Raw genomic sequence first — 12909 nt, forward strand, 5'->3', positions numbered from 1 at the left:
AGCTTCCCAAAGGCGTGGGATTACAGGCTGAGCCACTGAGCCCGGCTTTTCACTGCAATTCTGATGTCAGTGTTTAACTTTGCAGCACCAGGCAGAAAAAGTCAATTTTAGTTTGGTAACAGAGCAAACAAATAAATTCTAAACTGTTTGAGCTGAAGGGAAATTTTGAGGTTACTCAGTTTTAGACTATGAAAATCTGAGGCTCAGAGTAATTCGCCTAAGATGGCATAAGTCTTGGACTCTGCTCTCCTGACTTTAAGTTATGTTCTTTTTGATGTGTTTATTGGATGGTTAATAAATTCTTAATAAAATTCTAACTTTAGAATATCACAACTTGTCTACATGTCTACATTTCCTATTCTTGAGTCATTTTCAGTAGTCATTCTTGTGTCATGGGTAAGAAAATCTAACTTTTTTACTTGGCTTGAGAGAGAAGTTATAAAGACTGGGAGAAAAAAAAAGATCAAACCAATTCTTCAGTGGAAATCTGATAATGCAGCTGGGGAAGCTAAAACACACAATTCTAGTTAGTTCATTCATTCATTCTGCAATCATTTTATTGGTATCTTCTTTGTGCCAGATATGGTGGGAGATAAAAAAAAGATAAATAGGATGTCCTCTCCTCTAAAAGAACAACAAAAAAAGGAACTGTATAATTATCATTACAATACAATGTGAAAGTGTTAGAAAAACAGTAATAGTAGGATAGAAGGAGATGGGGTGGAAGAGAGAGGAAGGAAGGGAATTCAAGAAAAGTCTGAGAAAGGAGATGATACTTGAATTGGATCTTGAAAAAGTAGCAGGTTTTAGATGTGGGCAAAAATAAAGAATATTTTATACGTAGGGAATGGCAGCTACAAAACATAGAATTGTGATACTGCTCTTTCTAAGGATTTAAGGTCATTCAAAGTGGTTGGTGTGGAGTATGAATTAAGGAGAATGAAGATGAGTTGGATTATTCAGCCAGAATGGCAGGGTCAAATGAAAACTAGTAGGACATTATAGGAGTAAATATAAATGATCATGGGAAAAAACTATGAAGTGTGGCATGTATAGCAGTGTGATGGATGATAGTACATAGAATATTTATTTTAGGATGGAATTAGTGAAGTCCTTTGCAAAAAGTAGATATTAGCAGAATTTGAGAGAAAAAGCACATGGATTGGTTGATTGGTTGGGATTAAGAAGAAGGTAGAGCCATGGAAAGGATAATAAGAAAATTAGTTGTTGGAAACCAAGATAAAGATTCACCTACAACTTCAAGCATAATTCCTTTCTTAGTTTCCAGGATCTAGTCTGTTTTTGAGGGTATTCTACAATATTTTCTGGAATGCAGGCATTGCCTTCTTATTACAAGTTTAGATATTTATCAATAATTGTAATTCTTTGTCATGAAAAAATTCACATTTTTCTAATATAGGAAAATAATAACTTCTCAGTGCCTTTGAGTTAGACTGAGGATTACAAGGATATATAGATCACTCTTGCCTGCTCATTCGCCACACCTTTTTAAAGAATATGTAGCAATGGTATAAAGGAAAAGACAATTTGAGTGGCAGAAAATTATCATAAAAATCATTATTTAGGGGAAGTAACATTTTGCTAAACTTTTAAACCTTTGCAAACTACAGATTTCTCACATGCAACAAGTATGATTCATGAATGTGTAAACCAACATAAAATATTTAAAAATAGGCCAAGTTTGGTGGCTCAACTTGTAATCCCAGCACTTTAGGTGGCCGAGGTGAGTGGATTGCCTGAGCCCACGGGTTCAAGACCAGCCCAGGCAACTTGTTGAGACCTCGCCTCTACAATAAATAAATAAATAAATTAAAGTAGCTGAGCGTGTTAGTGTGCATCTGTAATTCTGACCGCTTGGAAGGCTGAGGTGGAAAGATCTCTGGAGCCCAGCAGGTCAAGGCTGCAGTGGCTGGGAGTGTACCACTGTACTCCGGTCTGGGCAACAGAGTGAGACTCCAACTCAAAAAAAAAGTTAAAAGATATCAAGTATTTTCCATTTAAGGTTACTAGAGCTTTGCTGGCAGTAAGTAAAATAATGCAACAGAATATGAAAATATAGTGAATCACAGATTATATTATGTGCAATGTTTAGGTGAAAGGTAATGACAGCCGTGCATTGTTCTATGCTTCTCAGAACAAATACAAATTTTTGTGCTCCATCTTGAGTTCTATACTTTAAGAGTGATGCAGAAAATTTGGAGAATGGATGAATAAGGATGTTAAATTTTGTGATATGAAAGAACTGAATCAATCTAGGCTGGAGAAAGGTAGAATCATGTACACTTTGATTTCTGCTTTCAAATATTTCCAAATTTGTCATTTAAAAAAATAAGTTTAAAACTATGGTGGCTCTATTTCAATAGCAATGGATAGAAGCTATAAAGATCAATCTCATGAAGTTATTTCTAACCTAGCTGTCCAAAAATGAAATGGACTCTTAATGTTTCCTACTATTGGAAGTGTGAAAACAGGGACTAGACAACCACTTATTTGAGATGCTGCAAAAGAACTTGAAGTATTAGATAAATTTCAAACAGAAAGTTTTAAAACATTACTTTCAATCTTAAGATTCTACATTCCTAAAATGATCTTGAATAGCCAAGGTATAGCTACAGTTCGATGTCTGTAATTAATTTCTAGATGTCATCTTTGGCAAAATAACTGCTCTTTTAGTTAAGGGGAGGCAACGTTTATGATAAATAATTATTCATTCTCACCAGTGATTTTTCTTGCACTGTTTCAAATTGTGTGCATAAAGACCAGCCAGCCAAATTATTTGCTGTAAAATTGTGCTGAAACAATGGGATAAAAAGTAGATTAAAATGATGAATTAAGTAATATAATTTGATAATAAACTAGGCATGGAAGCAGTCCTTGGGCTAGAATTTCTTGGTGTGATAAATGTTGTTGACATTAAGCCAAAGAGCACATTTATGCAGAGTTCAAGAAACTACTTGACATGAATTAACTGAACTCATGTGCATCCAACTTCTGAAGTCCGACAGATATAAGGTCAAGATGTTTATAAGGCAGCATTTCTCTGTCCTTCCAGATCACACAGATCTTTTTATTCTTGAAATGTTAATATTATTCTGAGCCTTTTTATTATCTTATGGCTTTATACTTTTTACTAATTCTTTTTTAAATTTTTATTATAAAGATGTGGGGTACAATTCAGGGTTAGGTATATGAACATTGATCATGCAGGTACCCTTGTTGATGAGGTATACCCTCCCTCTTTTAGCATTTTCCCTCAATTGCCAATCCCGCTCCCCCTCCCCTGACAGTTTCCCATTACTTCCAATTGCTTTCTTATAACATTATAATTGTTCAAGGTCCTTTTATGAGTGAGAACATATGGAACTCTGTTCTTTGTTTCTGTGATAAATCACTGAGTATGATCGACTCCAGCTCCATCCAGGTTGCTGCAAAGTCAATATTTGTCCTTCTTTATGGCTGCATAATATTCCATTGTGTATGTGTACCACATTTTCTTTTTCTTTTTTAAATCAATATTTTTTATTATGATACTGTGGGGTTCAGTTAAGGGTTAGGTATACAAATATGCTTCATTCAGGCTCACTTGTTGATAACAGGTGTCTCCCCATCCCCAGACAGATGTTTACTACCATTAGTCCCAGTCCCCTCCCCCCCCAATAGTTTCCCACCACTGTCAGTCATTTTCTTATGGTAGTGCGTTGGACAATCAAGGTCCACTATGTGAGCGAGAACATGTGATACTCAGATCTTTGTTTGAGAGGTCACTCAGTATTATAGACTCTAGTTCCATCAAGCTTGCTGCAAAATACATTTTGTTCTTTTTTATGGCTGCATAGCATTAGATCATGTATATGTACCACATTTTTTTAATCCAGTCCTCCTTTGATGGACAGCATGGTTGGTTCCAGGTTCTTGCTATTGTGAACAATGCTGTGGTAAACATACGTGTGCAGGTATCTTTTTGATAGAGTGATTTGAGTTCTTCAGGGTATATTCCCAGTAGGGGGATTGCAGGGTCATATGCGAGGTCGATATTTAGAGCTTTTAGGAATCGCCACACTGCTTTCCACAGAGGTTGCACTAGTTTACACTCCCATCAACAGTGTAGAAGTGTTCCCTTTTCACCACACCCTCTCCAGCAACTGTTATTTTTTGAGTTATCGATAACTGCCATTCTGACTGGAGTTAGGTGGTATCTCAGTGTGGTTTTGATTTGCATCTCCCTGATGATTAGTGAGGTTGAACATTTCTTCATGTTTGTTGGCTGCTCGAATGTCTTCTTTTGTGAAGTGTCTGCTCATGTCTTTTGCCCATTTTATAATGGGGTTGTTTGTTTTCTTCTTTTCAGTACGTTTCAGTTCCTTGTAGATCCAGGATGTTAAGCCTTTGTCAGACCTAGAGAGTCCAATTTTCAAACTCCTCAAAGATAAATAATTTTCACCAAGAATTTCCCATCCTCTTACTTTGAGTCTGTGCATGTCCTTTCTAGTGCGATGGGTCTCTTGAAGGCAGTATATTGTTGCCTGGTGATATTTTATCCATTTTGCCATTCTATGTCTTTTCACTGGTGCATTTAGTCCATTCACATGCAGGCTAATTATTGAAATGTGAGAGTTCATCCCTATCTTAGAGTTCTTATAGAGTTGTTCTTCCACGTTGTTTATTGTCTTTTTTTTGGTTTTGGGGTTGGTTCCTGTGTATTTTTTTCTTTTTCCTGTACTCTTGTGAAGAACATTGTTCTTTTTTCCCTCTTCTGTGTTTAGTACTTTCTTAAGTGTTTCATGTAAAGGTGGTTTGGTGGCAGCATAAGTTCTTAGGGATGGATATCTTTTTTAATTCTCCCTCACTGATGAAGATTTTAATTCTCCCTCGCTGATGAAGCTTAATCTGGCTGGGTAGGTTATTCTTGGTTGAAATTGTTTATCTTTTAGGACTTGGAAGATAGGGCTCAAAGCTCTCCTAGCCTACAGGGTTTCTGTAGATAAATCTGCTGCTATTCTAATTGGTTTTCCATGGTAGGTGATCTGGCCTTTTTCTCTTGCTCCCTTTAGGATTTTTTCTTTTATGCCTACTTTGTATAGGCAAATTATTATGTGTCTAGGAGTTGGTCTTCTCATTTGTTGTCCTGCAGGGATTCTCTGAATTTCTTGTGTTTTAATTTTTACATCATTGATTAGATAAGGGAAGTTTTCTTGAATGATCTCAAGAAAGGTTTGTTCCAGTGTGATCTCTGTGTCTCTTTCTGCCTCAGGAAGGCCAATTACTCTTAGCTTCAGTCTCTTGAAGTAATCGCTCATCCTTGAAGTTTTTCTTCTGTCTTTTTGAGCTTGTTTTCTGTATTTTTAAGAGTTTGGGTTAGTTCTATATTTTGGTCCTTAAGCTCTGAGATTCTTTCTTCTGCTTGGGTAATTATGCTTTCCATGCTTATCATTTTGTTATTTATTTCATTCACAGTATTCTTTATTACTGTTATCTCAGATATCAGCTCCTTTCTAGTTTCTTCTTGACTCTCCTCAATTCTTTTTAATTTCTCCATTAATGTCTTGATATCTAGGTTTGCAGTTTGAGTCCAGTCATTCTGGGGGCTCTTCATTGTTTGCATTCTGAAGTCAGTTTTCTCAGTGTCTGCCCTCCCAGGGGTCTGGGAGAGACCCATATTCTTTTGGTTTTTCTTCATTTGTGTAGATTTCTCTCTCTCTCTCCCTTTCCCTCCCCTTTTTAAATTCTATTTTTCAGGGCAGGTGTGATTACTTTTGTTTCACTTATATAATCTCCTCTTCTTCCTTATGAGGGTCCTCTGGCTTTGTTCACTTTTGTGCTTGGAGTGTGGACTGCAGGCAGTACTTTTTGCAGTTTTGAGGTTTCATTGAGGGGGTAACTGTGATTCAGAATCTATATGCTGATTACAGCATCCACCATCAGGTGTATGTGCACACTGGAACCTATTTCCTACTGCCTTACAATCTGTCCGTGCAGTGGGGTGTAGCTTGTGTCCCTGGATCAAAAGGAGGTACAAAAGTGGAAAATAATGGAGGAAGGGGGGGTCAATAGGAAGTTAGAAAGAGAGAAGAGTGAGAGGGACAACAGACATACATACCAACTAACAGGTGAAAAAGAAACACAAGGCTGGAGAGAAGTGAAAAAAAAACACAGAATGAAAATTCCCTAAAGAATACTGGTAGCTACACAGAGACAGACCAATAAGATCATGAAACAGATAGTGTAAGTTAGAAAGCAAACAATAGTGAGCAAAACATGCAGTCAGAATGAAAAAACCAAAGGTCACAATAAGAGATCAGATTAGTTCTGTAATCTTTCCTTAGTGGCTAAAGTCACTTGACCTCTGATCTCCAGCCTCTCCCCTTTGTTTTTGTTGCAGGCAGCTAGCCTGCTGCCTGGGAGGTCTGTGACTCTTAGATGTCTCAGTCTGTTTAGCATAGGGGTGGGGCTTTGTCTCCTGTTTAACGACGTCACTGTGGGAACCGAGGTGGAAGCTCTGATAGGTGGGCAGGGTGATGCAAATCTGCCTGGAGAATGGCGGAGGTAGTAGCTTCACTTTCACTTTGATTCCCTCCTCTGGAGCTGGAAGCCTCCGATCAGCACCTTACACAAGCTTGGGGTTCTGTTCCCTTACACAAGCTTGAGGTTGCACACTGAGTGCCTCAGCCAGGGTGGGCCCAGGGCTCTAGAGCTCCAAAGCTCCAAAGGGCAGGTGGTGGCCCTGGGTCCCTCACAGGGCACTTCAGCCAGAAATGGGACCAGTATCTCTGTGGGGCAGGCAACCAGAGCCTCCCTGGGTGACCGGCAGTTTGGTGCTGGGTGCTGGGCGAGACAATGTAGCCAGGGAGGGAGCTGAGACCTGGGACTCCTGAGCAGGTGGGAGTCACATATAGTGGAGCAGCCGCAGCCGGGGGCTGCAACATGTGGCCCTGTGTGGGACTGAAGGTCCCTCGGCCTCGTACCAGTGTGGCTGGCAGTGGGCAGGGGCCTGCAGGAAGAAAAGTAAGGGTCTTTTTGGGAACTCATGTTTGGAGAGTCTCACAAATCCACCTATGTTGTCGCCATCTTACCGGAACCCCGTGTACCACATTTTCTTTATCCAGTCCAGCTTCGATGGGCAACATGGTTGGTTCCATGTTATTGTTATTGTGAATAGAGCTGCAACAAACATATGTGTGCAGGTATCTTCTTTGTAGAATAATATTAGTTCCTCCAGGTATATTCCCAATAGAGGAATTGCTGGGTCATATGGGAGGTCAATTTCTAGTTCTTTCAGAAATTGCCACACTGTTTTCCAGAGAAGTTGTACAAGTTTCATTCCCACCAGCAGTGTAGAAGCATGCTTTTTTCTCCACATCCTCGCCAGCATCTGTTGTTGTTTGTTTTACTAATGATGGCTATTCTTACAGGGATTAGGTGATATCTCAATGTAGTTTTGATTTGCATTTCTCTGATGATGAGTGAGGCCAAGTACTTTTTCATATGTCTGTTGACTGCCTGTATATCTTCATAGAGACACAAAGAAGCTGTAAGTCATGTTAATATAAAAACACTGTCCTTTGTCTCAGAAGACTTCACCCTTGAGTTTTGGTTTATATATCTATAAAACTGACTTAACCAAGTGAACTATCACAGTAACAAAGAACTGAATACCATGTTTTCACTCTTAAGTGGAACTAGTCACATTAGTACAAGGGTGGGATTGCAAGTTGCTGGGCACTGCTAGGGGACAAAGGGTACTGGTCTACTACCAGAAGGAGTGAGGGCCACCTAGAAGCCCAAACTTCACCTGCATGCTACGTACATATACAGTAAGTCCTCATTTGTACCCCATGTCTACAATAAATAAATGAGTTTTCAAAAAATTAAAATTGAGTTAACCATACCTACCTCAGAGGTATGTTGTGAGGATCAAATGAGATAATTACAAGAAATTAAAGCATTTTAAAAACTTTATGATGCTATGGGTATGTAAGAGATTATTATTATTATTATTATATATGTTAGGAGTTTCCAAACTTTGTGTTAAGAATTTCATTTGAATTTCTCTAAAATCTTATAAGTACAGGTAGTGTGTGTGTGTGTGTGTGTGTGTGTGTGTGTGTGTGTGTGTGTGAGAGAGAGAGAGAGAGAGAGAGAGAGAGACCAAGAGAGAGAGACCTACCTCTATATTCATAGTATCTGGCATAATCTCTAATTTCAGTAGATGTATAAATATTTTTGATGGAATGAGTGGTTAACTGATTTTGTGTTCTAATCATACATTTCTAAAATGACTGGTGGAAAGTAGTGTTCTAAAGAATTTGATTCTGGTAATGAAGTTTCTAGGTAGAGTGGGCAAGAAGATACCACTCCTTCTATTTTGCACTACAATTCCCTGACTGTCCAGGGATAACTATAATATGACAGAATGTCTGTGTGTGTACGTATGTGGGTATCTACAGTGGTTTGTGGCATAAGATAGAGTTTTATAACCTAATGCTATTTAATTTAGTGCTTATTTCCTGAATAATCACTATACTCTATCTTTGTACTAAGTATAGGATGGTGGGCTACATAAACAAATATGACAAATCCATGCTTGTCAGGAACTAAGTCTAAAGAAAAAAAACAGACACAAAAAGAAGACAATGATGTTTACCTTAACAGAAGTAAAAATAAAGTACAATGTTAAAAAACAGAAAATGGGGAAAGCAAATTTGACTTGAGGAAGGTGCTGGAAGTTGTAGTGGTGTGATCTGACATGATTAGGGGGAAGTGATGGTGTTTCAGATAGGCTTTGAGGCAAGAATGACATCACCAACATTGTGCTGGGTACATAATAGAAGCTCAGTAAACAGTATGTCACATAGGATGGTTCAGAAAATTGTGTTATTAACCTCTTATAAAAGGCTGGAATATAAATTGTCAAATAGTTAAGTATAGCATAGTTATTAACAGCAAATAAGGAGTCAGATTGCCTGGGTTGGAATCTCAGTTTTATCATTTGTATACTGTATAATCTTAGGCAAATTACTTGATGTTTCTGATGGTTAGTTGCCTTATCTGTTGAATTAAAATTGAAATGGTGACTTCTGGTCTTGCTGCCAGGAGCAGGTGCAGCCGTTAGGGGCTGCATCTCACCACCGCTGGGGTGGGGCATGGAGTTGGGCACCGGCCCGCCCCACCTGTCTCTGGGTGGCCAGTGTAAAGGCAGCAGTAATACTAACGCTAGTAAGCAAACTGAAACGTGACGATGGCCTCAAAGGGTCCTGGATGTCAGTCAAAGCATCGGACTCCACTAGAAGGATTTCTGTGAGAGACAAACTGCTTGTTAAAAATGTTGCAGAACTTGAAGCTAATTTACCTTGTACATGCAAAGTGCATTTTCCTGATCCAAACAAGCTTCATTGCTTTCAGCTAACTGTAACCCCAGATGAGGGTCACTACCAGCATGGAAAATTTCACTTTGAAACTGAAGTTCCCGATGCGTACAACATGGTGCCTCCCGAAGTGAAATGCTTGACCAGGATCTGGCACCCCAACATCACAGAGACAGATGAAATATGTCTAAGTTACTGAGAGAACATTCAATTGACAGCACTGGCTGGGCTCCCACGAGAATGTTAAAAGATGTTGTTTGGGGATTAAACTCTTTGTTTACTGATCTTTTGAATTTTGATGATTCACTGAATATTGAAGCTGCAGAACATTTGCAGGACAAGGAAGACTTCTGGAATAAAGTGGATGACTGCATCAAGCATTATGTCAGATTATAAAAGGAGAAGATTGCAGGCCCATGGACTATGCATTTCAGTTTGTCTCTAATGTGAAACAGCAAGAGGTAACCCCCTTCCCCTGTCCTTACACTGTCTCTCAGTCCTACTGAATTGTCCCTGTCCTGTGACCATGTTTTCCTGAAGAAGAACATCTTTGTGATTTCCCACTGTAGATGGAGAATTCAACATAAATACAGCAAGAAAATGTCTTTGGGCTTCCAAAGAGTTGTCTGCTTACCTTAACATGTTTACTCTTTTGAGATTGTACTGTATAGACTGTTGGTAAAATTCTTGAGAGTTGGAATAAACTAAAAATTGAGACTAGAGCTTGCTTACCCTTTTCCCAAACAAAATTGGTTTTCTGCACAAGTGATGCTAATGATGTATTCAGTGTAACTCTCAGACTGGCAATAAGAAACCCGCTAAAGTGGCTCATTCTGTAATCCCAGCACTTTGGGAGTCCGAGGCAAATGGATTGCCTGAGCTCATGGGTTCAAAATCCACCCAGGCAACTTGACAAGACCTGTCTCTACAGTAAATCAAAAATTAGCCAGGCGAGATAGCACGCACCTGTAGTTTGGGCTACTTGGAAGGCTGAGGCGGGAGGATCACCTGAGCCCAGCAGGTTGAGCCTGTGGTGGCTGGGAGCGTGCCACTGCACTACAATCTGGGTGACAGAATGAGACTCCAACTAAAAAAAGAACAAAAAAGAAAAAAGAAACCCACTAAAAGCTGTGATTGGATGCAAATTCTCTTAACTTCTTCCACAAATGTTGGCCCTGCCTAGATGTTGTGAAGCTTCCCAGAATGCATAGTCATTCACTGTAGATCTCTTATTGAAATGCATATTTTATTTAATGTAAGTATAGCTTGGAACAGATTTGTAACTTGTATAATTTAATGCTTTAATTGTTTTTTCTATTCTCAAAAATAAAATAAAAGTTGAAATAATACCTACTTCATTGTGCTATTATAATTACATTATTTAATAGATATTTAGCACAGTGCTAGCTAGTACAGAGTGAGTGCAATAAATTGTAGTTATTATACACTGAAGACATAGTGAAGTGATATCAGCTTCCAAGGAAGCTAATGCTTTCTCACCTCAGGTATTTGAGTCCTGGTCTAACCTGCTTTTGTGTAAAGGTGTAATGGAATCAGAGCTATGCTTAGGAAGATTAAATTGACTGTAACAGGTACAATGGGGCCAGATGGAGAGGAGACTGAAGTTAGGGGTTCTCTATGAAGTATTTTAAAAAGCCAGCTAAGGGGCAACCACCTTGGGTCCCCTCCTACTGTGGGAGGATTTCTGTTCTCTTAATAAATCCTGTTTTCAAGAAAAAAAAGGCCAGCTAAGGGTCCTAAGGATCTAAGGAGGTGGATATCAGGGTGGAAATTAAGAAAGAAAATTGCAAGCACAGTGAAAGATAATTCATTTTCTGGTCATTCTTATGTTGGTTTCCATGCTGAGTAGATAGCACTCAAAACAAGTTAATACACTTCATTGACATTCTAAACTGATTGCCTTAACTCATTTCACACTTCATTTCTTGATCTGCTTGTGATTTCTGGGCTCCTAGCCCATTTATAATTGAGTTTGAAAAAGAGAAGCCTGAAGAGTCACCAAGGATTTACAACTGATACCTGATGAGTACTCTTAAGAGAATTGTAATGTGCAGCTATTCTGGGTGTAGCTTATGGGACCCAAAGGAGGGTGAATTCCTGATGAGTAATAATAGTTGCATTTTGTTCACTAAGCTGCATTTCATAGAACATTCCCCATCCAACCAGAAGGGCATATGTACTCTTTTCTAATACAAGTGTAAATGCATGACTAAAGACAACAATTCCAACCTGAAATGAGAGACATGATATATGTCAAGCTGGAGATATAATCCAACTATTTTACACATGTACACATGTTCTTTCAGGAGCAAGTGACTCAGTTCAATTCTCATCAGAATCTCATTCACAGTGACTTTTTATTTTACTCAGTGCTTCTCTAGGCTCCTCAGTAATGAAGCTTTCATTCATCTGCTCAAATTGTACTTTCTATAAGGCAGAAAATTGTATACAACAGGTACACTGGCTTAAAAAAGCTGTTCCTTTAGTAGTAATTTTCTGGTGTATCTTTGTAGTCTGAAGTTGTTAAATAATGACTTCATGCCAGGCAAACTGAGAGGTGGGTAGGTTCTCATTCCTGCTTTGAAACTTGTAACAATCTCACTATTATCATAAATTGAGGCTTGGAATCTACAGAATGCAACTTTACATCTTAAATAAGAATCCTTTATTTTCACTTTTCAACCTAAATGGGAACCAACTTATACCAATGTTTAAGATAATTAGTTTCCTGGTTACTCAGAAATTCAGAAAAATTCAGTAAATAACAGCTGTTGCTGGATTAAACTTACCTTTGCTATTTAGGTGAATTAGATAGGATATTGAGAAAAGACCTAATTTAATTTTTATCACTGTATCTTTTCATTTAATTTCAGATAATCTATTTCAGGAACTAATTTAACAAGTTTATGTCCTGAGTGACAATTGTGGATATCAAAAATTCTCAGCACTTTTGAATAAATAAACTGTGAATTGTTGTAGTTTAAAATTCTATGCAGGAAGAAAATATCAAATCTTTAAAATGAAAATTGCAAAATAGATTTATTATGATGAAGATAAGACATTAATTATGTATTTTTCCAGGACCTCAGTCACTATGTTGTATAAAAGCAAAAATGCATATTTTCCATATATTTGTCAAGACTGTATAGCAGATGATATCAACTCCTGGGAAATACAGATTTAAAATAACTCTAGAGTTTAGCTATTGAAAAAACTCCAGAAACTTTGAAAACAAAAACCAAAACCAGAAGAAGGTTTGAGTATTCAGGCCAGAGCTTATCAACTTGGAGTTTCAAGACATCTCATCATGTTTCAGCATCTTTTTTTTTCTTCCTAAATCCCATCTCTGTTTTTCATAATTTATGATTCTTGTATGGGGCCTGCCGGATTTAGCTAAGGTCATAACCAGTCAAACTAATTCTAATATTTTGGTCCCAAGACCTTGATTTGGGATCAGAGAGGAATTACATGAAGCATCCCAAAGAAACATGTCAAGGGGAAAACT

At 38.2% G+C, this 12909-nt stretch overlaps 1 pseudogene; it reads left to right on the forward strand.

Moving 5' to 3' along the window:
- The first annotated feature begins 342 nt into the window (after positions 1-342).
- On the forward strand, positions 343-9779 carry LOC103271850 (annotated as a pseudogene).
- The last annotated feature ends 3130 nt before the right edge of the window (positions 9780-12909 follow it).

The sequence above is a fragment of the Carlito syrichta genome, unplaced genomic scaffold (assembly GCF_000164805.1).
Source record: "Carlito syrichta isolate Samal-C Ts95f unplaced genomic scaffold, Tarsius_syrichta-2.0.1 Scaffold311944, whole genome shotgun sequence".
Taxonomy (NCBI): domain Eukaryota; kingdom Metazoa; phylum Chordata; class Mammalia; order Primates; family Tarsiidae; genus Carlito; species Carlito syrichta.